The 26329-nt window shown below is 41.7% G+C and overlaps 1 protein-coding gene across 11 annotated transcripts in view; it reads right to left on the bottom strand.

Moving 5' to 3' along the window:
- The window catches only part of HIVEP2 (HIVEP zinc finger 2), a 140550-nt gene that overhangs the window by 63628 nt on the left and 50593 nt on the right, over nucleotides 1–26329 (bottom strand). For 4 of the 11 annotated variants that reach the window (XM_062614256.1, XM_062614255.1, XM_062614257.1 and 1 more), the window contains one exon: nucleotides 13187–13248. The exons of 2 other annotated variants lie outside the window; for them this stretch is intronic. The gene's annotated coding sequence lies outside the window, so the exon portion shown is untranslated. Of the gene's footprint in view, nucleotides 1–162; nucleotides 322–13182; nucleotides 13249–22511; nucleotides 24373–26329 lie in introns of those variants that run through there. 5 more of the 11 variants (XM_062614264.1, XM_062614258.1, XM_062614266.1 and 2 more) reach the window with 5 other exon arrangements.

Raw genomic sequence — 26329 nt, 5'->3', positions numbered from 1 at the left:
TACTGGTCACAATCACCTAAGTGATTTAAAATTTTAACACTGTTGTCTGTGATTTTCACAAGAGAACAGGTAGTGACTTTAACATGCCCTTGAGGAAATTAAGATCAGTGAGGATCTGGCAGAATATTCATATATGGCTTTCAGCCTGTTAAAAGGGCTTACCTGCCTTTGGATTGGCAGCATCTAGAGCTGTGGTACTTGGCCACCCAGCATTATCTAACTTCTTTACAAGGCATGTTGTACGTATTTCTAGAAGGCTGGACCTATTCCAGGTTTCCATGGACAGGAAGCTTGAAGGTTTGGGATTAAAACGGCAGGAGGCTGAAAAGAAAATTGAGGACCTGGAAATAACAACTGATAGTCCTGACGTAATCATCACCGAGAACACTGCAGCTCTGAAAAATGTAATCAACAGCCTGGAGAATAACCTCAGATAAAAGGATAGGTTTTGGAGGGCAGTGGAAAGCTCCTGTGAGTACAGTTAAAAAACAGGTTCTGACAGACTTTTGCACATGCATTTCAACCAGTTCTCCACAGCATCATGTAGGGAAAACACACAATACAAAAACTTGTAGATATTCGCTGTACTCCAGCATGCCTCATTTAAAAGAAAACTGCTGCTGGATAAGCCATGTGACAGAAGCTCTCTTCTTCCTCTGTCTGTGGAAGCTGAAGGTGCTCCTGCTGGCTGGAGGCTCGTGTTTCCTACCTCAGTCAATGTGATCCCACCACTGACCTTCAACCAAAGCCAACCCAGATGGCTTTACCTGGATTAAGAAACAGAGCACTTCCACAGCTCTTACACAAGTAGAATGGTGGAGTAGTAAATTTCTAGCTAGCAAGCAACGGTGACCCATCGGCAAAGTGTCATCTTCAACCTTGCAGCCCCTTGCAAAAGCAGCATCTGTCCAATACCTGAACTCTTGCAGCATAAATAGTTATTGAAAAGGCAAAATGGGAAGTTTAAGTTTCTGTAGCACTACAGTACTAGCTGAAGAAATAAGCTAACCAGCAACCCCACTGAACTTAAAGGCCTTAAGTAACAAATATCCATGATGCACTACTTGAAGTAAACTCGTTACTTTGGGGCAGATACACAGGTTTTATCCTAAATTTTCAGGACTTGTGAATGTTGTTGTGGGCCAAGTACCACCCTGATATCCTTTTGTGATGGTCAAGACAACCAACTCAGAATAAAACAGATTCCATTACAGTGTACTAAAGTGATCCCTCTCTAAATTACCTTTATTTACTATCCCCAGAAAGGTCACTAAAACCAATATATTTTTAAAGAATAAAATTACTGACCTTTCAAACACAAATGGCAATGAAGGTGAGCAGAGCCTCCACTGAATTTATTCATGCCTGTGTCCAAAATCAGGTGCCAGCTCACATGGATACCCTATCACTAAATGACAGAAAGAGGACTTATGGCTGACTTAAAGAGACTGGCAGGGGTTAGCTAAACCTGGCTCCTGAGGGTGCTTCTTATTAAAGCGGAGTACGCTCAAGGCCTGGTTGCCCCAGGAACCAGACAAACATAAAAACTTGGTTCAAGCCGCCCGTGCTTCCAGCTACATTCAGCCAGAGATTTACTACAGCTGCAAGAAAAAGACTGAGGACTGCAAGGTCCCAAGACTTGTCCCCTTAAAACCTCAAGGTTTGATCCTGGGTTAGGGCTTCTGCTCAAAAATTAATAAACCCAGGGAAATGGTGAGATGCCACACTGACTGTAGAAAGTCCAACTGAGGGAAAGCTGCCCTAGGAAAGGAGCCAAAAAAGTGCATGGGACCTAAAACCACTTTCAGATAACACAGTCAACATGCTAGGCAGTGAAAATGTTTCTGCCAGGAAAACATAATGCCACTGCTAAGAAACGTAAGAAATCAAGTTAACGGCTTCTTGTGATGAATAAAAAGCACAGCAAACAACAGTGATCATTCAGAAAATCAGACACAATTAAAGACTAAGTGATAAGTTAGAGAAAAGAAAGGACAACAAAAGACTTCTACTGAATTCTGCATCTCCAAAGAGTTATTCAAATTCCCACTTGAGTGTTCCCAGAGATGAATACCACTGATTCGGATTCAGGAACTTACAACAGATATATTAAAATTCAGTCAATTATATTCCAAAGTGTTATCACATTGTTCCAGACCCTTTGTAATCACCAGAAACCACTTAAATGATAAAAGAGCAAGCACTCAAAGAAAACAAGCTATTTTTCTATCAGACTACTTTTCAGGAGACAAGCAGAATTAGGAGACTCCAGGAACAGGCTCCAGGTGGGCTCACTATACCTGATCTACCCTTAGGACATGGTAAAGCACTTCTCACCCCTTCTCTAAGGCCTGCTTACTAATACACCAATCCTACAGTAGTTTCAAATGGGATTTAAAGAGCATAAGTAAACAGAGTCAGAATTATTTTTGCTGGGGCTACTCCTTTTCTTTCATTCTGACAAGTCAAAGAAATCCTTAACTTGAACTGCAGATCTACGTTTCAGCATCTACATTCCAGTGGTTTCTCTATTATTTCATTACAACCAGTCCTGGCAATAAGCAATAAAGTCCCCAGTGTGTTTGCAGATCATCACAGCAATATGATTAGAAAGCTTGATCCAAGTATCGTAAAAGACAATGGAACTTGGATTGAGCCCAAAGAGAAATGATTTTCCCTGCTATGGGAAAGTGACTATACATAGCTATGACTACAGCTATACATTATGCTTCTTCTGTTATTAAAAGTGAGTCTTTCCCCAAGCACTGATTTTAATTACTTAACAATAGGGTATACTTTTGAACAATACGGTGCCAAGAAAAAAATCATAACCTGAAATAGAGAAAACACATCTTCTGTGCCCTGGGAACAATTAAAAATTCTGCTGACTCTAGTAACTGCTGAGTAAGACTATCACACCATTACCTAAACGTATGCACAGACGTACATACACACACAGGCCTACTGATCTGTAGGACCTCTAAATCCTTCCCTTGGAACTAGCACTCTAATGAACATCTGTAGGAGGAGAGATGTAGTTCATGTGGTCATGGGGACACCAGAGTGTATCTCACCTATTGTGTAATATTAGTCTCTAAAATGTAATACATTTCCCATCTTTAAAATACAGAGACATTTCTGTGGAAAAAAAAAATATTCTAAGGAAGAAAAAATGTTTTAATCCTAGTTTAAGTAAGATATTTTCATTTTAACATAGATTTCAAGAAATTATTCATAAATGCACACTCTTGAGTTTATGTAATAATTATTTGGCATTTTACATCTGCTATAATATGCAAAACAATATTGGTAATATTTCTAGCTTACATGCTGTTCTTAGCACAGAGAGCTTTTTGTCATTGGGGCTGTAATAATTCACATACTAACTGGAAGAACAAGTCAATCTGACAAGTTTTGTATCTGTAAAGAACAAAATCACAGGAATATTTGGATTGGAAGGCACCTCTAAATGGGTCATCCTAGATCATCTTTAATAGACACTTATCTCGTCTAGCCGTAACTGACACCACACCCTCCCATGGCAGTTTGCTCTACTGACCTAAATGTTGCATAGTAGTAACTCCTTCCCAATATTGAACGGTATAGCAAAGTATTCCCTGCTGCAGCTTAACCACAGTATTTTTGCCCCTTTGCTCTTTAATAAGATGTGAAAATACCTTTCCCTGTTCTTTCAAGCCCTTTTGCATGTATGTGAAGCTAAAGCTCTCACTTTCTCCAGACTCAGTGTACCTAGATTTCTTGTCTCAAATCTCATTTATCTTGCCTTTGGGCTTTTCTATCTTCCTAAAGAGTCCTGTGAATTGAGGTTACCTTTTGGCTCTTTGATTCTGTGGGCTGAAGAGGATTTGACATATTTGCAGCAAGGCTAGTTAGGAATTTATTTTATGAGGCTCGAAGTTATAAATAGTCATCGTGCATCTCTCTTCCTTATAGTGGCATTTGTTCTTTCAATTTAACATTGGTATCCCAAGAAACACCTTGAGAAATCACACATACAAGATCAATATGCCCATTAATGAGATAACTGTAATTTAATACTGCTGTTCTTCAGGATATGCTCTGTAATTCCAGGGAGCTTCTACCTGAACTTGAACAAGGAGTGTTACCTCCTCATATAAATGTATGTCACCTCCATTAGGCATTGCTAGGAGCAAAGCCACACATCAGCTCCAAGATTACCTGAGCAATTACACAGAGCACCTGAAGGCTGCCGAGGCTACGCTAAGTTCTAGTAGTAGGAACTTAAAAGCTGCTTCTGATAGGCTGGTTGGGATGCAGTCATGGCAAGGGCACCATATATTCTGATTACCCTTCACCTGATACATATCAATGACTGTGACGCCTCTGTGCTCCCAACACAGAGGAGGTCCAGGAGCACAGGAGAAGCTGGTGGCCTGTTCATGCTTATAAAGTCTTCGGCTGAGCTGCCTGGAGTCACACACTAAGCGTGCAGGGCATGTTCTACCAAACAGCCACCCATGCAAACTCTACCAACGCCTAACGCAGGCCCCTCTGAGTGATTTCTGAGCAACCCAGAAGGACAGACTTGGGTGGTGAAGTTCCCCATCCATGACAGAACACCCGCACCAGTTTCAATACCTGAGCACTCACAAATATTTACGCAGTTGTGGATTTAAAGTACAATATTCACCTAGTGTATCATTGTACCATAATGCACATGCACTGACGTAGAATCTGAGACTTGAAATCAATTATTTGCCTGAAGTAGAATCTAGGACTTTAAATCAATTATTTGCCTGTAATATAAAACAAGTCAATTTCCCAATGAAAATACATGCCTAAAAAAAGCGGTAAATAAAGGGGTCTCACACATGAAGAGGAGATTTTTTGACAAAAAAATTAGCAGTGAGTATCCAAACAGCTTGCTCCACAGTTGCTTCAAACAGCTGCAATATAGTACTCATCCAACTTGTTTTCAGAATCAACACAAGGAAGGTTAGGGTTTTCTAGTTTTTCACTGTTTGAACAAAGAGAGGACACTGCTGCTGGGGCTGCCCCTGCCTATGGCCAGTTTGAGAAGCTGAAAACATGGCCAACAATAGCATGGCACAAGCAATTTTTACATTAAAGAGATAGCAGTAAAGTCCAATACAAACAGACAAGCATTACATTCTGCAATATGCAGCCCAGAAGACGGGCTTACTGACCATAAAATGATTGTATAACCCAACCAGTATTATGTCATCTGAGACCTCGGTGAGGCCACCACCTTTTTTATATATGCATATATCATGTTATTTTTTCCCCCAGACAAATGTCAAGTTACATTCCTTATATAATGCTGCTGCAGTGCTAACCTGAAGCATAATGACTGTGCTCATTATAGGCTTATTATGAGTTCTGGGATGAAGAGCTGTCAATAATGTGATTTGCTCCATATAAGGTAAAACACTGTCTTTGTTGTAAAGGGGATCCCAATTATATCTTTTTGAAACAGTAATTACAGTAATAAACAGATTAAGCATGGTAACCACAGGTCTCCCTGCAGCAAGGCATGCAAGCCTGTGTCTCAGCAGGTGCACAGGACAAGGAGACAGGCTGCTGCAATCTGAAATGCTGGATCAGGCCTTAGCGTACAATCGCCTGCATCCTTGAACGAAAGAAGATGATACAGAACACTGCAGTGCTCATGGCCAAATAGATTACATGCTTGCTGTATAAATGAAAAACCTATACACAGTAATTTCTCTTGATTGCTCGCTCTAGCTTTTCTTTTTTGTTGCTTTTGCTGTCAATTCAGTGCAGCCTATTAAAGGCTGTGAAAGAAATGGCCTTCAGCAGGGATTTATATTCCAATCACACAATCTCAATTTCTTATAGAAAAAGAGCTATTGAACTGGTTCTCCAGTTTCCAGATAAGTCAGGTCCGATTTTCAGATGTTGCCCTTATGTTGCACTTACGTATTGCCAAATGAATTCCTATTTAGTATACTGCAAGATAAACTGATACTTGTGCAGTAAGGTTCCAAACATGACACATCAATTTGATAATGATAGTACAAGTAGGTAAGTCTCTAACACCTTCGGCCCATTCATACAGAAGGTTTTTTGGCCATCTTTTGTTTTTTTAAGACCTCTGTTCTAAAGGTCTTTTAAAAGGCCTCCCCTCTGGTGAACTAGGAGAGAGGCTTTTGTTGCTGCAAGTTCTTGTAGGAAAAAAACAAACGTGTTCATTTCCCAGGATTTCAATTTAGCCCTTACCATCAACATCTAACTGAGTTGCAAAGTATAACCTGAATTCTGTTCAAAACCCTTACTGGTCTTCATCCTGGTTTATTACAGCTGTTTGCTTACTGGCTGCATTTGCATCCCCCAAGCACCAAAAGGCCCTGCTTGCTACAGGCTGATGGATTAGTGCAAGACCAGAGACCTCCGAGATGCTCCTGGCAGCTGACTGTTTGCCTGCTGACTTGCCCTCTTCCCTAAAGCCCTTGGGCTACTGCAGTATAACCAGAGCTTGAAGCCTGGACTGCAGGATCAGACTCCTCTGCTATCAAAAAGAGATGTGTCAGTGTCTAACATCCACATGTAAACTCCACTGAGGCTGAGATGAAAACCCCAGAAACAAGACACAATGCAGGTAAGTCTATTTCAGTGTGTTATCACTGTTCTACATATTTTAAAATCTAAGAAAAAAGAAGAAATGCTAAATTTAAGGTTTCTGTTCCATCCTCATCACCTTTTTGTATTGAGGCAGTTCATCTGATGCAGCAAAATATAAACCAAACACAGTAAGGCAGCCTTGTTTCATAAGCTCACTGATATATATTTCCATTTCTTAGGCTCCAAACCACAACCTGCCACCTTGCAGAGCCTCCTCCTGACCCTGCTCCCTGCAGAGACAGCTCGCAGCTCGCACTCTCCACCTTTAGCCAAGAGACTAGGGGTGGGAAAAAGGCTGGAAAGAAAGAGCAAACGTTAGGACCACGGTGTGTCCCTACCCATCCCCACCACCCTTCCACTGCCGATCAGAGCCTACTCTTTTTGGCACAGCGCCCCCTTCCACTGCCTCCCAAGCCCTTTTTCTAGGACCAGCATAGGCTCTGCTCCCCGCCTGAGACCCTGAGGAGTGATGACCAAGAGTCTGTTTCTATACAGTCCACCTCAAACCATAACTAAATGGATCTTCCAATTCTACTCGTGTATTTATAGACCCATGCATGGAGACATTATTATTCTTTCAAAAACATTACAGGAAAATGTTCCAAGTGATTGTCATTAAAAAACCTTCATCATAATTTCATTAAAAATTAACAAAAAGAAAGTATTAGTACTGTCCTGGCAACTAGGGGCTGGGGTGTGTCACATTATTAAATTGAGAAGGGCAGCAATGGAAAGTCTTTTTAGATTGCTGTTTCCATTCTTTCTTCTTTTGCTTGGTTCTAAAGTCCTGCATAATTAATACTGTAGTACTTAATAAATGCTTACAAACCTATTAGCTCTCTGCTCTTTCCGTTTAATTAGGTGATTGACTTCAGGCATACTATAAATTATAATGACAATTTAATTACTTTTTTAATGTGCACACTTAAAAGATTTATAAACAGGAATAGAGTAGTACAGTGCACTGAAAACTAGAAATACTGTGAACTGGACAACAGCACAAAGTAATCCCATCTAAAGTATCTCTGCAGTGTCTGAGCACCTGCAATGACTGGGACATAAGGGTGTTTACAGTGTCTGGTACAACTACAGAGAATTGTGTACTTCTATCCGAATGTTCCTTATTAGCACTTGCATATCTCACTGGGCTTCACAACAGAGACCTAAAGAGGTTCTGAGGAGAAGTCAGACTTCAGCATCTCTTAGGTAAAGTGCTCACAAGAAGTGCAAGACCATTTCCCTTCTTTTAAACAGATTGTAAAACTGCCTCATTGCATCATAACACCGCCACTGTTAAAATCTGCAGGGGGCTGAAACCTCCCATGGTATTCCAGCTGGCACAGGCAAGTCATCAAAGACCATGGATTTCATCATTTCATAAGCAGACCCTTCCTAGTTAGGAGACAGAAATGACTGTCAAAGAATATTTCATGCCATCAGCACCACACACTGCAACAAGCGAAGTTAGCTCTTCTCATACTTTTGTTAAGGCATCTACGACTTACTCCTCTGTCACTTACAGGAATGTAAATTATAACTAAATTCACAAAGCTAAGATAATAGCATATGTAACAAATCAAGTAAGAATCAGGCCCTGGTTTTCACTTAAAACCAGTGCTCAGAGAAGTACAATTGATAAATTAAATAATCTATTTAAATTTAAAGAGTTGAAGATACTAAGAGGAGACTTAACCTACCTCCATGCCCAGACATTTCCAAACCATAGTTGGTTATTAAAAACAAAGGAACCACCACTATTTTCTACAAGTTACCTGTCACCAACTTAGACAGACGACAGCAGTTGTTTTAAATCACACTGCATGCTATATTGGTGATACTTTCTCTTGTAAAGAAGTCATTAAAATTTGGGCTAGAGGAGACGCTTTCCCATCTGGGAGCTGAATCTGGTTTTGTGTGACTATTCCTGTCGTTTAATTTAGCAGTATAAAGTATAACTGTACATTCTTAGCATACTTACTGGGGATGCTGGCATCTCTGTAACCACAACTGCTTTCAGAAAGGGGAGAAATAAAAAGAGTGGGCAATTCACAGTGCACTAGAAAAACGAAGGGCAATTCAGTGTTTTAAGTATCATCTATCAAGTGTTGAATACTCAAAAGGGAAATAAATTTAAATATACTGCCAAGGCACAGTGCTGTGGTAACTGTCTCTGATTTTCCTTTTTAACACAGTTAAAAAAAATCCCAGATGCTCGTCTCATTCACAGATGAATGAATCAATCCTTCTGCTTCCTCATGCATGTGTCCACCTCGGCCAGCACAGAGCTGGGCCAGAAAAGGTATAGGTAAAAGGGAAAACACCAGGACACTGAGCAGCACTGTGAATCATAGGGAGCTGCTTTGTCTGCAGCTTCCGTTCTCAGAGGAGCTGTGCAGGGCTGAAACAATGGCTGTCCTATGGAGCTGCGTCTCATCTACCTCATCTACAGCCAGTGATGGATGATGGGTCAAGAGGGCAGCAGACTTTGGGTGCACAACCCTTAAATACTTTATCAACGATGGCAAAAGGCCATGTACTACAATAACACAGCAAATACTTCCTTTTGCTGTAGAGCAGACAAATTCCTTCCTCTCTGCTGGCTAAATCTGAAGCTTTTGGTTCATGGCTCAGAGTGTGTGCAACTTCTATATTCGCAGAACATACATGTAAAAAAGCTGCAGTTTTATTCCTGAGACTGTTCAATTGTAAACATTCTCACAGAAATGAAAAGTCAGCCTATCTGTGCTGAAATCCTATGCAGTCATAAATATGCAATTATAGGGATTTATGGGGTTTATAGACAATAAAAGAAGGAACATTTCACCATTTTGAAAAATGAAACTGCATACTAAGAATTGGTAAAAGTTGTAAAAGTGTGTAACTCATCCCAACTTTTCATACTGAAAGAATTTCCTGAAAGAAAACCATATCAACTTGATAGAAGTGAAAAGTGCCATAAAAAAAAAATGGGAATCTTGTCCCTGGTTTAAATGAAGTTTAATAAAAGTAATAGGTCCTGTGATACAGCAAGCTACGTTAATACTAACAGCTTAACAGTACTGTTGTGCTACCCAGCAAATTATCATTTAACAAGACACATAAGATGTCTTGCTAGATGATGAGTTGAAATGCCTTCATGCCATCGAAGTATCTTTATACAAAATAAAACTGAAGTAACATTTAAAATGTTCTGAAGTAAGACATCTTACTTTATAACAGTTGTCAAAGGTTTGTCCCAGTTTAGAGCAGAGGTAAAGTATTTTGGAACCTTCTGCCATTTAAATGTTCTTCCAACCAGTTTGGTCTTCTATTCCTCCTTAGCTGTTTCTCTCTCTGTTTAGCTCCTTAGGTATCTTTAAAACTTGACCTAACTCCTCTGAATTTCACAATAGATCTTAATGCTCCAGCATTAAGCAGAAAGCTGTGGCCTCATGTTTGGTTTCTCATAGCAGCCTTCTACTATATGAAGGGGGCCTACAAGGATGCTGGAGAGGGACAACTCTTCAGGGACTGTAGTGATAGGACAAGAGGCAACAGGTTCAAACTTCAACAGGGGAGATTTAGGCTAGATATAAGGAAGAAATTGTTTACTGTGAGAGTGGTAAGACACTGGCACAGGCTGCCCAAGAAAGCTGTGAATGCTACATCCCTGACAATGTTCAAGGGCAGGGTGGACAGGACCTTGATCAACCTGGTCTAGTGGAAGGTGCCCTTGCCCATGGGAGGGGGGTTAGAACTAGATGATCTTAAGGTCCTTTCCAACTCTAACTGTTCTATGATTCTATGATTCTCAAGCCAAGGGCAGAAAGGAATCAAAGGGTTCCCCAAAGAAACCTCCAAATCATCTGTTACCATTTCAGCTCCCTTACCAGCTGACTAGAGCATCAGCAACAGAAGATAACCACATAGCTGCCCACCCACATGGCCCCAGAAGCAGAGGTGATGGTATAATAATGGGATCACTGATTTATGGCAACAACCTAATACTGGCTCATTAACTTTCCCATTTTGGAGACTCTGAGAAATCTGTTCCCATCAAAGCGCTGAAGTGACTGGGGTGGGTTTTCCAGCAGTGCAGAGCAGGGAGTGAGGCAGCAAACCTGTGCCGTCCCACCACGCACCTTGCAGTGACATGGGAAACCTGCACCTTCCTCTGGGTGCATTAAGGCAGAAGAAATGTGCAATTTCCTCCCAAAGATCTTACCATATTTTACTCTACAGCAATGGATGTGCATAATTTCAATCAAATGATGTATTACCAATCTCACCATAGGCTTTGAACTTAAATGCTTCAGAACTGAGCAAAACAAATGGTGTTCTTGTTTAGAAAATGGAAGGTGTTGGGGTGAAGGTATCTCAACTTTCTGACACCCCAATTAAAAGCAGGCCTGTCGTGTCTAATCCAACGAAGTCTGAATTTCAGATTAATCATAGAATCTTTTAGGTTGGAAAAGACCCTTAAGGTTGTAAAGTCCAATCATTAACCCAGCACTTCAAAATCCATGCCCCTAAGTGCCATATCTACACTTCTTTCAAATACGGCCGGGGTGGTGACTCAACCACTTTCCTGCGCAGACTGTTCCAGTGCTTGACATTAAAAAAATCAAAGTAAGTTATTTTAATGAATAGCTACAATGTGTACTGAAAAGCTGCTAAAGCAACAAAAAACTTTTGCACAGGCTCTGTCAGCCAGAAAGTAAATCTGCACATAGGTGCAATCGGCACTCACCCTCTGAGTATTTTCATTCCTTTTTCAGAGTGTGAAGTTAAGATTGACACCAAAATGCATTGTATTGTTAATGTGTTTTCCATGTGAAAGGACAGGCACTTGAGAGCCACAGCGATGTCCCACAGAAAAACATTTGGAATATAACTTTTCTGGTACACCCACCTGGGCCAGCATTCTGCTCCCTTTTATTCATCCAGGTAAGGGGAAGCTGACAGCCGGGGGAGGGAAGAGATTGGGAGCCATATGGAGCTAGAGTCAATTTTCAGTATGTATTTGTGAATAGACACAAAAGAGATAAATGCTGGCATGCATAAATTCATATTTTATCAATATCTATTCTGGTACTTACTGTCAGAGTAATTTATTCAAAAAAGGCTTTTAAAGGCAAACACCAGTTTAAAGAAAAGCCCAAATCCTTAAAGAGACACCTTCCAACCCTGACTTATTCCTTGCCACAACAAGTCCACGATCCTGACGTCATGAAGCAGGAGGCAGAAGCTCACTCACAGAGTTTACCTCCCAAACCTAAAAGGGAAACTGGTGCAAATAACCAAGAACCCAGGAGTGAGTTTTTCCAGGTCACTGACAAAACAAGTGCCCCAGAAGCAGGAGTGGGCCACCAGCCCAGTGCACAGAAGCTCTGAGGGTCCACGTCCGAGTTGCTCATGCAGAGGGCAAGTGCAGCTGACAATATCTCATGACAAAAGCTATCAAAATGAGAAGGATTCACTAGTTTTGCTGCCTGTAGTCACTGCACCTATGAATGTTCAGTTTCACTTCTCAGACTTATTCAAATTATCCAGCCCTTATGGGTCTGCGAACCTGAGGGGCAAGTCTTAGTGTGGAAGGGATTTATTAAAGACTTTTGGTGCATCTGACCATGACAAAATGCTAAAATAAATAAGTAATAGAATCACAGAATCATAGAATGGTTTGGGTTGAAAAGGACCTTAAGATCATCTAGTTTTAACCCCCCTACCATGAGGGGAACATCTTTCACTAGACCAGGTTGCCCAGAGCAACATGAACATTGCCAGGGATGAAGCTTTTACCACTCCTTTGGGCAACCTGCTCCAGTGCTTCACCACCATCATCACCTTTACTTCATCACAGTAAAGAACTTCCTTATATCTAACCTGAACTTCCCCTGTTGAAGTTTTAACCCATCACCCCTTGTCCTATCACTACAGTCCCTAATGAAGAGTCCCTCCCCGGCATCCCTGTAGCCCCCCTTCAGATACTGGAAGGCTGCTATGAGGTCTCCACGCAGCCTTCTCTTCTCCAGGCTGAACAGCCCCAACTTTCTCAGCCTGTCTTCATACGGGAGGTGCTCCAGTCCCCTGATCATCCTCATGGCCCTCCTCTGGTCCTTCTTATGTTGAGGACACTAGAACTGCACACAGTACTCCAAGCGGGGTCTCACAAGAAACACACCGAACATTTCTGCACCCCAGATTATGTTCGGCCTGGATCCAGCAGACACGTTGGAGTTCCACTGACTGTCTATCATGGATTTTTATCTCTTCCTACAATGCAACAAGAGCAGGACAGTGGAGGAAAAGTATCTGAGATTTACTTATTCCATTAGTCAGAAACTGAAAATTAAAAGAGCCACTTCAAATGCTAACAGAATGCAAAAACTCATCACTTCCTTCCTGAGGAGGGCGTTTGTACATATTGATCAGAACACGTGCTGTGGCAGAAAACTTCTGGACTCTATTCATGGCTCTAAGTAGCTCTGAATCTGGACATGGGGCAAATGGTTTCAATTTTCTATGCTTTTTCAAAATAGTAATAAAAACACATACCCACCTCACAGAACAGAGGCTTCATCAAAGTTTCTACCTCACTCTCAGCTTCTTAAGTAGACAGTCCTGCAAAAGTGCAGAGTACCATGATTTAGATTTTAGTTCCTTAAAAAAAAAATAATTCGATTTCTTGGGGTTTTTTTTTGTCATGTAGGAACAATTGTGGATGCAAAGTCAGCATCTTTACCTGAAGGCTGGCCTCAGGCTCGGGCCTCACATCATGTTCCTACATCTTACACAATACATACACTGAGTCTACGAACAGGTCAGTAGGACACAAGCCAAGCAATGCACACCTAAATATGAATGCAGAACAAACAAAAAAAAATGGGTATTTTTAAGATCAAAACTTTCTTAACAACCTCATCTCTTTCCGGTCACACAGCCTGGGTGCAACATGTAAGAAACAGCTTCCTGAGACACTGTGGTGTTTTCTGAATCACTGCCATTACCCAAGAAAACCCCAGGAAGTGGTTTGGATGAGAAGCTGGACCTGGCTTGCATAGGTATCAGCTGATGTCAGAGTACACACAGCACAAAGCCCTAACAATACAGACATTGTGAAACCAGGAATAACCTTCTCTTATCTCCTGCAGTTTGGGAAACCATTTCTAACCCGGTGACTACACAGCTTAGGAACAAGTCAAACAGTTAATTATTCACTGTGTGCTTCATAATTAATCTCAGTTTCAGGCCAAATTTTTGCATGCCCATAATAACATGAAGATCTTCAGCGAGGGAAACAACAGCATGAGCTTTTGGACCTCCTTCTGCACAGCAATTCATTTTTCCATAAACAGTTACTATTAAGCAAGGACAAAGCAACAAACCAGACAGCCATCTGTGTAAACCAATTTAAAAGAATGGTGACCTCACAAGATTTTTCAAACTAACACTCTCCATTTAACTTCTGCCACCCCATCCTGCCCCAGCAGACACTGGGTTCGCGCAGGTCCTTGGGCGAGCGCAGTGCTTCCTCTTTAGGGAAAGCTGGTACTTTAAAGCCGCAGCAATTTCAAACCTGTGAAAAGAGCATGTCAGTGAAAATACCTCGGCATATATGGAAGCAGGCCAACCTACACGGCAACCCACGCACCCCAGAGCGTGTTGCCACAAAGGTCTGTGCTACATTTGCCAGCTGAGCTTCCTAGAGGTATGAGGTCAAGTGAGCACAAAGGTTCAGGCCACCGACGATAACATAAGCTCTGCTGAAGTGTGCTCTTTCTTATGACCCGGAACGAAGCCAGCAAAAGCACAGATGGCAACCACATCATAAAGGAAGACAAACCTGACAGCCTCAGAGCAAAACTCACAAATCCACATATAGCACACCTATCCTGTACATACACGAGATGGCCACAGCATCTACAGAGCCTTCTGCCTCTTTAGACTTGAGTCTAACAAAGCTTCAGGTAAAACATGCAAAATAAAATACCAAGTAGAACACCTACAAACAGGTGCGCGTAATAAACACCCAAGGCCATCTCCTGCACCAAGTCACTCGCAGAACTTCCCTTTAATCCATGTACTGAAGTCAGACAGAGCCACATAAGAACTGAGAGCAGGGTGTACTGGTGATACCAGGTCTTGCTAGTACAACGGAAGGAAGTATACAAACTCATTTACAAAGGCTCGTGGATTAAAAACACTTGAGTATCAAAAAAGGTAATTGAAAGAAATATTTCTTCCCTTCCCATTTCCAAGCATCAGAACAACATAACAGCATATTAACTTTATTTTAGTGGCAGAAGGAAGTGTTCACTTCTCCATTATATAAAGATGATGACTCTAAACCATATAGTGCAGACAGGGTAAAAATTACATCCTGGAACATCAAGGCTTGTCACATCGACTTTTTTTGTTTTTCTCTTTAGCCTGCATTTTCAAAGTCATTATTTTACTTTTCCCCTTCTGCAATGCCTGATATTTGTGTGCCTGATAGTTGTTTTTGCTTTAAAATAATGGCTATGAGGCAAAAGTAACTTGCCCTTCTGACCCAGCACATAATTGTACAACTGTTTGTCTAGTAATAACCCATCGTACACATAAAGTGACATTTCTCTAATTGGCATTTGCTGATCACAAGTGCACCCTCTGCAAACATAGTGGCTTTTTTACTGGCAACCTCTTTAATTATCTCACTCTTCCTAACATAAAATCTCCTTTCTATCATTAGAGAAGAACAAACCGCTCCTCACCACAACCACAGTAATACTATATATTTCGTATTACGTATGAGTGAATACTATTAAAGATCAGCCTTACAAGACAGAGTAGTATTAACAACTGTCCTGAGAATTTGTTACAGAAAAGGGAACTACTCTGACCTTTAAGTTCACGTTTCAGTAGTGCCTTTTTGATACACTTCAGAACAAAAGTTCAAGCTGCATCTCACTTCAGTTTGTGACATCTCGTTGCATGTAAAAGTGAGGGCAGAAATTCCAAGAGAAGCCCAGCTGGTCCTGCTTATCCTTGCCTTCAGCTTTGCCGTGTCAACTGATGCTGGCGTATGCAGTGTATTTCTCTGCTTTCTTTCTTTTTGTCTTTCTTGGTCAATGCTTCAAATTCCTACCCAGCCACCTCCAATAGCTCTCCTGTTGGCTGCCATGTTATGTAAAAACTCGTAACTGGCTCAGGAAACATTTAAATCTGCACTGTCTTGGCACACAGCTAATCCTTGAAGCAAACGCTGCTTACACAGTGGAGTGCTCACATTTCCTAGCCTGCTGTGGAGATGTCGTGCCTCATCTCGTGAGGCTGGAAAGAATGCACACCGCTTCGTGTCATACCTCTGACTTTCTGTTTCTGCCATATAAGCATCTTGTTATCAGTTTTTATAGGGAGGGAAAATGGGAAAGGGAATTCCTGGAAGAGATTACAATTGTCAAACAAGCTTTTGATATCTTTTAAACAACTGAAGCATTAATTTTTTGGCGGCGCTGTCAAAAGTCTATGAGGTCTTCCTGGCTGCAGTGGAAGAAATAGTACATTTAGTTCAACTACAAGCTGTACTTTTTAAAAAATCCGTATGAAAACAGACCCATTATTCATTTTTCTTTTAATATGTGGTTTTGTCCTGCAGTTTCAATAATATTTTTTGTAAGCCTTTGCATTCTCAAGAAAGAACTGCAACTTAGAGCTAATGCTTTAATAAACTCTTGTTTATATTATAGTCAAACCAGAATAAACAAAATAAAGCTACAAATGACATTTTTATAGGAAGCCAAGAAAAAGATTCATGTGTCTGAATATTTTAGTTACAGTATGGTAGGCATGACTATTATTTCCTGTGAAGCCAAACTGTAGCTTTAACGAGCTGGCTTCTCTGGCTACTCTGATATGACTCAGGCCGCTGAAGAGTACCTGGATATAAATACCATACAATTTTAATGCAAAACTCTCATCAAGTATTCTGGGGATTTTACAATGGGGTAAGGGCAAGATATAGCCATGAAAAATATGTTTAGCATCTTCAAAATACCACCATGTTGGATTTCTGCAAAATGCCTCCCTTTACGGTAAAACGCGCCAAAAATTTTCAGGAAGATTTCAGGCAAAAAAATGACCTTTTTAAAAAGTGATCATAGAATCCCAGAAATTAGATTTAAAAGGAAATGGCCAAAGTCTATTAGATCATCTCATACCCAAATAAGAAAAATCTATGTAGTGTATTCTACAGTGTTTTTCCCAGGTCACTCTTGAGTCACTCAAACTCACCAGCTCTTCTGGTTTTCCATCAGGAGAACAGACCTTCACTGGAACAAGGCTTTTTCTTCCTGGCAGTTAACCTCATACTCCTTTTGCTCATTTGCACTATTTTACTCATTTACACCTCTTTGAGACTGCTATTCCCTTCTCGGTGATCTTGGCTTTGATGCTTTCAACACTGTGATATCTAATTTGATAGCAAACAAGGTAGAAAATGCTAAACTAAAAAGAGCAACTGACCTTCTGACTTGCAACCTTGCTTCCTCTGTAACCAGCAGCAGCTTTATGGTGGAATGAGACCTGAGCTCCTGGTCAAGAGTCAAAGGGTGAAAAATCACCACCATTCACATTTAAAGACATGCTGTATTTCATCAGCACATAGCCCTGAGCCTTATGGAGGATGGAGATGTACTAGCAAAGCAATCTCAAAGGTTCCTCTTCTCTTTATTCAATGTGATGCTCAATGATTCGGTTACATTAAGAAAATTTGGTTACTATTACCTCTCCCTGCCAATTAGGGAAAGGGGGTTTAAAGAGTTTTGTGTCTCCTAGTTGTCATAACCTCATTTCTTTCTCATTCCCAAATTACAGACTTTCAGATTAGGATTCCTGCTGGCCATTTTATATGTAAATGCAATTCCCTGGAGGAGGAGGGAAGGAGTTTCACACTGCAGATTGACATGCTAGCTCTCACGCAAGGGACAGCAGATGTCAGAACCTCACAGAATGACTTTATATCTCCTCTGTCCCCGAATAAAGACGGTCATAGGCAGCATGCAAAGCAACCCCCAAAAGTACATTCACTTCACTGCCTACAAGTATAAAAAAGTGTACAAGAAGGAAAGTGGCAGAGTCCATCCTTGAGAATGATGGAATAAGTTTGTGAAATCAAAATGACTACCTGGTAAGACATCAAATTTTTCAACTTAGTTGTTATTATTTCTAACCAACAGGGTAGCAACTGGCAATTGTGCTTGAGAAAAAGAAAGGCTGGATGAGTTCCTGAAAAACTCCTCAATGCTAAAGGCCTGCCTGAAGAGGGACAAAGTCACAACATGAAACTACAGATGCCTGGCAAACTCAGCAATCTTGAGTTGGTGCCTTGTACTGCACTCATGTTATTAGCTATTGCACTATCATGTAAATCCTTCATGACAGTGATATTTTTAAAGTACCACTGTACTGTCAGGTGTCCTGACATTATCGAGGCTCCCAGGGATACCAGCCTGTGGCATTTCTTTCTCACCTCCTTTACGCAAAGTTTCCAAGTCAACCTGAACACCCCGTGAAGGGCCAGAATCTGACTCCGGAAAGTTTTAACCTCTGTTGGAAGTGACCTTCTTCCCTCACTGTCTCTTTGGGGTACAAGGCCTCTTTCATGGAATCCTTACCCAGGATAACCCTGTCCTTTACCCTCTCCTATCTCAGGATTCACGTACAGCTTTGCATCTGAAAATAGGAGGCTGGTAGGGAGCGCTCGTGGCTGTGAGCAGATGGACAGGGAGTCTGCACTGAGTCACTGGCAGCACACCACTTGTTGAGCTGTTTGAGATCCTGCAGGAAAAATGCTCACTTTGTGGCACTGAAGAGAAAAACTGCCAAGAGCAAAAATCCCTACAGGAATTACCTCACTGTGTATACACTGGAAACAAAACAGGAGACAAAGAAAAGACTTTGCCACAGTGCACAGGAGTTGGTGCCAGTCCACTGACATAAAGAAGATTTCTTCCTATCTGCTAAAGTATAGCGGCTCCACCTGCAATATATGCTTTCTCTCTTCTTCCCCATGTGCAAACAAATGGGTGGATTCCTTTCAAACTAGCCCCATGCCAGGGTAACATTTACAAATCTATTAACTTACTGACAGCCTGGTCCTGGACCCCCAACAGTCTCATGAAAGTCACCGACTGTTTACAGGAACGGCTGAGCTGATGAGCAAAGGTTTCAGGACCAAGGTCATCAGGCCCAGAGTATGCAGGATGAGCCAAAGTGTTATCTGACCCCATTCATTCACGTTATTGCACACATTAGCATCAAAAGGGTAGAAGGCTCTTCATTTATCCTATCAATTAAAAAAATTAAATAAACAAAATTGAAATACCAGTATCTTTTTTTTTCACTTTTCCAACTTTTTTCATGCTGTATTTTCCTTCTACTATTTCCCAGAATCATATAGCCATAAAATCATTCAAGTCGGAAAAGACCTTAAAGATCATTGCATCCAACTGTTAACCTAACTCTGCCAAGCACACCAGTAAACCAGATCCCTAAATGCCATTTCAGTGCATTGCTTTTCTTCCTCTTTGCTTTTGATTCCTCCGCTCACTACAAACACCAACAACACTTATGAGTAACTCCTTATTCTTCCCTGCAGCAAAATAATGTCTAAATGAGGCAATGGCTAACCCGTATTTCCTTCACAATACCCAGACAAACAAAACCCAAAACAAACCAATTAAACTATCCAAGCCATTCCTCACTCAGTCTGACCAAAATTGGAGTTTCCTAGTATCTAGGAACTGGCACAATAATTTCAATGGGATTTTGTGGAAACACAAAGATCACCTTCAGGGGTCAACTATTTAGGACTATAATACGATGATTTTGAACTAACACAGTGAAAAGATACCATATGGCCTGAAGTACTGAAATCACTCCTTTGCCTCACATTTCAGAATACTTTTACAACTTTTATACAGTTCCTGGTGGCAATATATCTCTAGTTGTGTTAACGATTTGTTAATGGCTGAGCAGCACTGGCTGCTCCATACAGTCACTCTTCAAACAAAATGGTGCCCTCAGAAGGGATGTCCATGAGCAGGGTGAGCTATGCATTACCTTTGCTGCTCTTCCCATCCCACGCCACATCATTCTTTTCAAGAGAATTCAAGCACTGAGAGTACTTCGACAAAATGATACCAAACTGTTAAATACCAGTAATATTGTTATGACCCTCAACAAATATCTGACACTACAGCTGCCGTACAGAGCACACACTAATAGCTTTAACAGGCAGCAGAGAAATAAACTGTATTTAATCTTAAAAAAAAATTCAGAATGAAGCCCCTGATATTCCCATGTCAGATTCAGTCTCCGTTTCCGCCTCCCAAGCATGGTAATTACAGTCCTGTGCCCACTGGGAACTAGTAGCACACTGAAACACCAACACACTTCGCTGGAGGAGGGAGAGGTTTGCTGGTGTAGATATTACAAGATGCAGCAGCAGATGCTTTGACTTACAGGGATCTCTTGCTCACAGCATCTTATTGTTTTAACTTTCAAGATGAAATACCTGGTTAGCCATTGTCCAGGGAGACAGACAAGATTTTAAAGTTGGCCACCGAACAGGCGAAGGCTCTTCTGGAAAAACAAGGCTTTAACCACAGCAGTCATCATTCCTCAATGCAAGCTGTGCAAGCAGAACTTGGTGCCTGCACTTAGGCACTGAAGTGAATAGAGCACAGGCACATGGACCCAGGCATCCACCTGGCGTGACTTCACTGCAGGGTCAGCACCTAAATTAGTTTGTCCCCAGTATGACACCTCTGTCACAGCACACAGGGAGGTACCTACACACACAGCCACATGTCAGTTTGGACTTTATCCCTCGCCCTCGCAGACAGCCCCAGTGCCAAGCATCAGGAAATAGCAGACAACTTGCCAACACATTTTCCTAGCAAATGACAACCCTTTCTGAAATGTTTTGAAAGCCTGACATAGTCTTTCTGGAAGGCTGGTGATGCTGTGCTCTTGCACAAAAACAGTAAATGAAAGCTACCCTAAAATACTATCACTACTCTGAAATACAATCCCCTTAAAACTGGGGGCAAATGAGGTCAATGTTAGCCAAAATAGGCATCATGATTCCTAGAAACCTATGGCAACTAATATATACAGCAACATTAGCCAGTTAGCAAGTTTAACATTTTCTAAGCACAGTAGCCTGAAATTCACTGAATTTTGATGCAGATTATTCTAGATTCATAAAGCTTTTTGTGCTTACCTGTTTATAGATTTTGTATTATATAACCAGTTTGTGATGAATTGCAAAGTCTTACTGAAGTGACTGAAAACTAAAATAAAAATATAGAAGCAAAGCCAGAGTATACTTGTAAACCACAGCTCAACAAAAATCTTTTCATTCCCTCCTCTCCCTTGATATTCCAAGCCTATTTTTAATTACCACTTCTCTTCCAACTACTTCTATTGAATGCAATCCTTAACCAGCACTCAACTAGCCAGACAGCAGGTGAGGAAACTTGCTTCAGACCCAGTGCACATGTTGGACCAGGCACCTGTCTGCAAGGAATGTAAAGGTATACATAACCTGCATTGCTCAGAGCGAGGGCATCCGCACTATGACAGCACATGCATTGCTACTGAAGGCAGCTTTATGTAAGCACTGTGTCAACAAACGCACAGAGATGGGTTAACTGCCTCCTGCAGGAAGCCTGGTTTCATTCATTAACTGCGACCTCTGGGCTAGTACATGCGGAGGAGGAGAAACACAGGCAAGTTAAAACGAAGCTCCTGTTCTCCCTCTGAAAGTTTTCAAGTCTCAAAATCTTGCACAAAACCCAGTCTGCTGTCACCTGAGTGAAAAACAATAGTAGGCACTCATATAAGTAAGACCCGCATGAGAATTTGCAAGCCGAGCCCATGCAGAGGGCCACCTGCCAAGAGGAAGAAGTGGTGAGGAGGAATTTGGATCCAGCTGCTATCCTCCCTCAGCCAAACAATGCCGCACAATAAACAGCATTAAGGACTTTTTTTGATCATCAATCAAATCACACTGAGAGCATCCATGTCATTTTCACTCCCTGATTGCCAGAAGGGCTTAAGAGACTTTAAGTTTGCGTTCACAGAGAGCTGATCTGTTTCCTATCACAGCTGTACCAAAGCAACTGAGCCCAGGAGACATAGAAAGAATAGGGGGGGAAGACCAAGAAATGACAAAGTGCCTCGCTGTAGGGCTCATCACAGGTAGCACTCACAAAAATATCATAGCTGCCTTGAAGCCCCATTTCGCATGTTAGCTTCTGACAGAAAGACACAGTTAAAGGAGAAAGAGGGGATAACTTAGTATCTGCAGTACTTATTTTCATACTACAAAGTACTGAACACTAGGCAATGAACTATGACCACATGCTCAGTGGGTCACTGTGGCAGGTCAACTTAACCTTAAAACCGCGCAACCTACTGCACCTTCAGATTTAGCCCAGATAGCACCTGGGTTAAGCACCCTATCAGATCCACTCACTGACTATCGGCAGCAAAAAAAAGGGTTAAAAAAACAACCAGGCTGCAGCTGAAAATTCCACAGCACTTCCCTCCTCAGAGCTGCAAACTGCGCCTCCCTGGGACAACACAGACTGACAAACTGCCTTACAGATCAGCCACTCGCTGCCACCGGCAGACACGTACGGCTGGAGAGCTCGGGAGAGTTCATCAGAGCATCGCGGTCGCTCGGCATTGCTCCGGCGCAGCCGCTTCTCCAGACGCCGGGAAGCGTGCCGTAGGGCTACACGTCGGAGCCGGATTCACCGCCTTGCAGCCGAGGAACCCCCCTCTCCTTCCTCCCCGCCTCAGCCCCCGATGAACACTGAGTATCTCTGTACTACCTGCATTTATCAGCAGAAACATCCCGTGCCTTCAGTCATTCAAGGAATTTAACAGCCTGGAAATTCCTGTTGTCCATTATTTGAGGTCACAGATAAAAGCTAAACAGCAGCCGTGACTCCCATCAATCATAAGTCACTCACTGATAGAGTGTATGGTAGGAGACCTACTGATGTAAGCTAGTCACCAGAGAAAATACCCACTGATGACGCATATCCAGGCACAAAAATAGTTACAGGGCCCCCAAAGGGATTATTCAACAGCCTACATTTAGATATTCTTACAAGAGACCCGCAGTCAATTTGCTGCTATTAGACGGCTAGGGAACGTTGAAGTTTAAGTTCCTCAGCAGACATAACCACAAATAGCTAGTTTAAACAAGCTACTGCAATTACAAGCTGTTTTGTAAATTTTAATACTGCATTATAGGGATTAAGTCTAAACAGAACCACTGGCTATAAAATGCTGTATATATAGCCTTTGCTTTTACTATTTACCAATTCCTTCTGATTATTAGCCAGCAATGAAAGGAACAATTTAAAATTGATTCACAAATGTTCAAACTGAGTCCTTGGTGCCACCCAAGAGAAATGTTTGTTCTAAAAAAAATTATAAATATATGTGAAATGGTGTGGGATATTTCGGTGATGCTTCAACGCTGTCTGGATAAACTTCTTTGCAAAATAATTCTGGCTTCATTTTTACCCCTCTTGGCAATTGCCTCTTCACTACTAAAAAAAAACCCTGAATAGTTTCTCACATAAATCAAAACTATGTAAAAGCAAGTTATCAATGACATGCAAAACTATGTACCATATACCTACCTGCTTTGAGCAGGGGCTAGAAAGATGGCCCACAGAGACACCTTCTAGCCTAAACTGCTCCATGATTCTGTGCAATTGCATTTTTTTTTTTTTGGCATTAATATGAAGTTTAAACCAAAATCCCCTAAATTAACCAGTGAGCAGGTAATCTCGCTATACTGCCTCCTTCAACAGTTTCAGGAGCCTTTGCATGCCCTCCCAGCAACCAGACTTAGTAGGCTATAAGTGAGACAACTAAAACTGCTGATGGCAAAACACTGACTCTGCATTTTTGGTAATACTAAAATCTTAGATTTTTTTTAATTAACTGAGTTTAACCTCCAATCCCCCTTTTCAGAAGCTATTTTGGTGCTTAGGAGTCTAAAAGTTAATGACTTTCTAGTGCATATTTAAAATCTAAATATCGGAAAGTATTCTATGATTCCAATGCCTACTTCATTGACATACTTTTGGAAAGCATTACCTAGCCAAAAAAACACTCAAGGATTTATAGTGTTTACCCTGTAAAGCAGGAGAAAGAAATGTCCCAGACTACAAATATCCACCTCATTTTCTTCATCTGTGATAACATTATCAAAAATAACACCAAAATTATTTTTAGAACAACTGTTTTGCAAAGCCCTCACATTTCTCTCATGTATCTATATATGCTGGCAGTCCACATGGCCTAATTTAACAGCCTGAAGAAGAAATATTCATTGGTGCCCTCTAGCTGATTATCCCAACCAATTTGCTGCAGACACCTGGCACCAGCCTCTCTTTTCTTCTTCCGTCATTCCTGGATCTTTCACTGGTGCCTACTCAATGCAACGCCCTGGAATAAAACAATTTGCTTCCTACAGAAGATGTGGGAGTCAAAACATTCCAATCCCCATGTGCTCTCAACTGTAGGACCTCTTAGAATAACACAAGTGCCATGAAAAACAGGGGAGGTGTAAATGTGAGCAATACCACATCACCAAGAACCTGGGAAGTGCCTAAATACACTTCGTGGCAAGTTTGCAAATTCCATGGGAAAATACATGCAATATACAAAGCCCCTCACCTATTCAGAAATATCAGAATCCCCCCCACCCCACAACCACCTTTAAACCGCTTATAAGCCATGTATTATGTTTTGCCACACATTCTGAAATTCATGTAACATTAGTCAGTGATGGATCAGACGGTTTCACAACTTGCAGCCTGGGACCGCCCTTTTGCCATCACGGAAGACCTGAGCGGAATGAGCTTGCTTCTTTCACTCTGACATTCCTGCTCCACCCACTGTGCTCCTGTCCCCTCTCCCTCCAGCCCCTCTCCACAGAGGCTGTATTGGAAATGACTGAGGCACACAGCCCCATTACCACACCAGGGACATGCCTGGAGTACTGCTGCACCTTCAAATGTGTAAAAGCCATGAGGCAGAGACCACTACCACATACCCTGAACATCGCCTCTAGTGCGAGAGGCGAGGCCAACAAATTGGTGTCCAAGCAGAAGATCCCCCGTCTAGAGGGAAATCCCAGCTGAGGAAGAGCCACCCCAGGAGACGCTGTGCCTCTGGTGACCCCAGCACCAAGGGAGGAGCAAAACGAGGTGCTCCCGAGTGCAGGCTGCCAGGACAGCTCTTTGGCAACTGCACCAGTAGGTGCGCCTGCTCTGAGTCACTCCGGTGGGCACCGGCCACTCCAAGGACAGAGAGGTGGGGAGAACGTGTGGGAAGCAGGGTTAAGGCTCTGTTCTCTTCCTCCTTGCTCAGCTGCAGGAAGCACAGGCTGGCTGGAGCTGGCTGTCTCTGTGCATTTAGTCAAAGCCACAGAGAGAGGTCCACTGCACAGTATCAACCATTAATCAAAGTAAACACAGAAGGGAGACCATGATCTGAAGCTCAACATAAACAATGTGAGACTGATTAAATTTGAGGGCTGCATTTGTAATTCTTAAAAGGTCTGTTTATACCTTGACTGGGAAAAGGAAAGCTGCAGCATACACTCTTATTTCTGTGTCTGAATAGCAGCTGTAAAGCAGCAACTGCTCAAACACTTGGGAAGCTCCAGGCTCTTCCTGCAGTATGCAGCTGCGCTTGGGAAGTTAACTTCCCATATACCAGTTGCCTGTTGAAACAGAGAAAGAGTTAATAATCACAGTGGCCAGGCATTTGGAAGGGACCTGGGGATCCCTTTCTCTAGCACCTTACTAGAACATTTAGCTAACACTACTTTCACACATGCCGCCTGGGAAAGGACACAACAGGCTCAGTCAATACTCATCAAGGGGATGTAATCCAAATCTCTACATCATTAAAAGACCAAGGGGCTGGTTGAACAAGGAATAGTCAAAAGGAATACTTCCTGTAAAACAGGCATTTTACTCCATGTGGAAAGTGAAATTTTTGGCATAGTTCACTTTTCCTCTCTTTTTTTTTTTTTCCTTACAAGCAGCTGTCAGTTCTGTCAGTTCTCATACAAGAGCCCTAGCACAAGGCTGGTTTGGGCAACTGCTTCTGGAAGGAAACAGACTTTTCCAAAGCCTTTTTTCTTGAAACATAAAGGAACCCAGTAAACCCCTGTACAGAACAGGTACAGATGTGGGAATGTGACAGATGGGCCATGAAGGTGGTAAAATACTGAGTAAAAGGGGATGTGGAAAAATGAGGATCTGGTAGGAGGAGCAGCCTCTACTCTTCCCAGTGAAAATGTATTGCTTTTCAAAACAGAAAATAGAATGAAAACAGTAAATACAATGAAAACAGGACAGAAGAGGAATCTTGATGGTAACTAAATATACCCATCTAAATAAGTATAAAAGAGTGCAGAGATGTCCTGTCATAACAGAGCTTCATGATAGTTTTTAAAATGCCATATTTGAAGTAGGGAGCTGATAAATTATCTCTTACTGACCCAAGATATCTAGTCAAGAACATACACTATCGTAATGTAGGAATATTGTTTATGAAAAGTAAAGACACTATTGGTTTTCCAGACAGTAAGAGAACACCCCAAATTATCAAATTA

The sequence above is a fragment of the Pezoporus occidentalis genome, unplaced genomic scaffold (assembly GCF_034315485.1).
Source record: "Pezoporus occidentalis ecotype Australia unplaced genomic scaffold, CSIRO_AGI_Poc_V1 ctg174, whole genome shotgun sequence".
Taxonomy (NCBI): Eukaryota; Metazoa; Chordata; class Aves; order Psittaciformes; family Psittacidae; genus Pezoporus; species Pezoporus occidentalis.
This window is presented reverse-complemented; position numbering and strand designations above follow the sequence as displayed.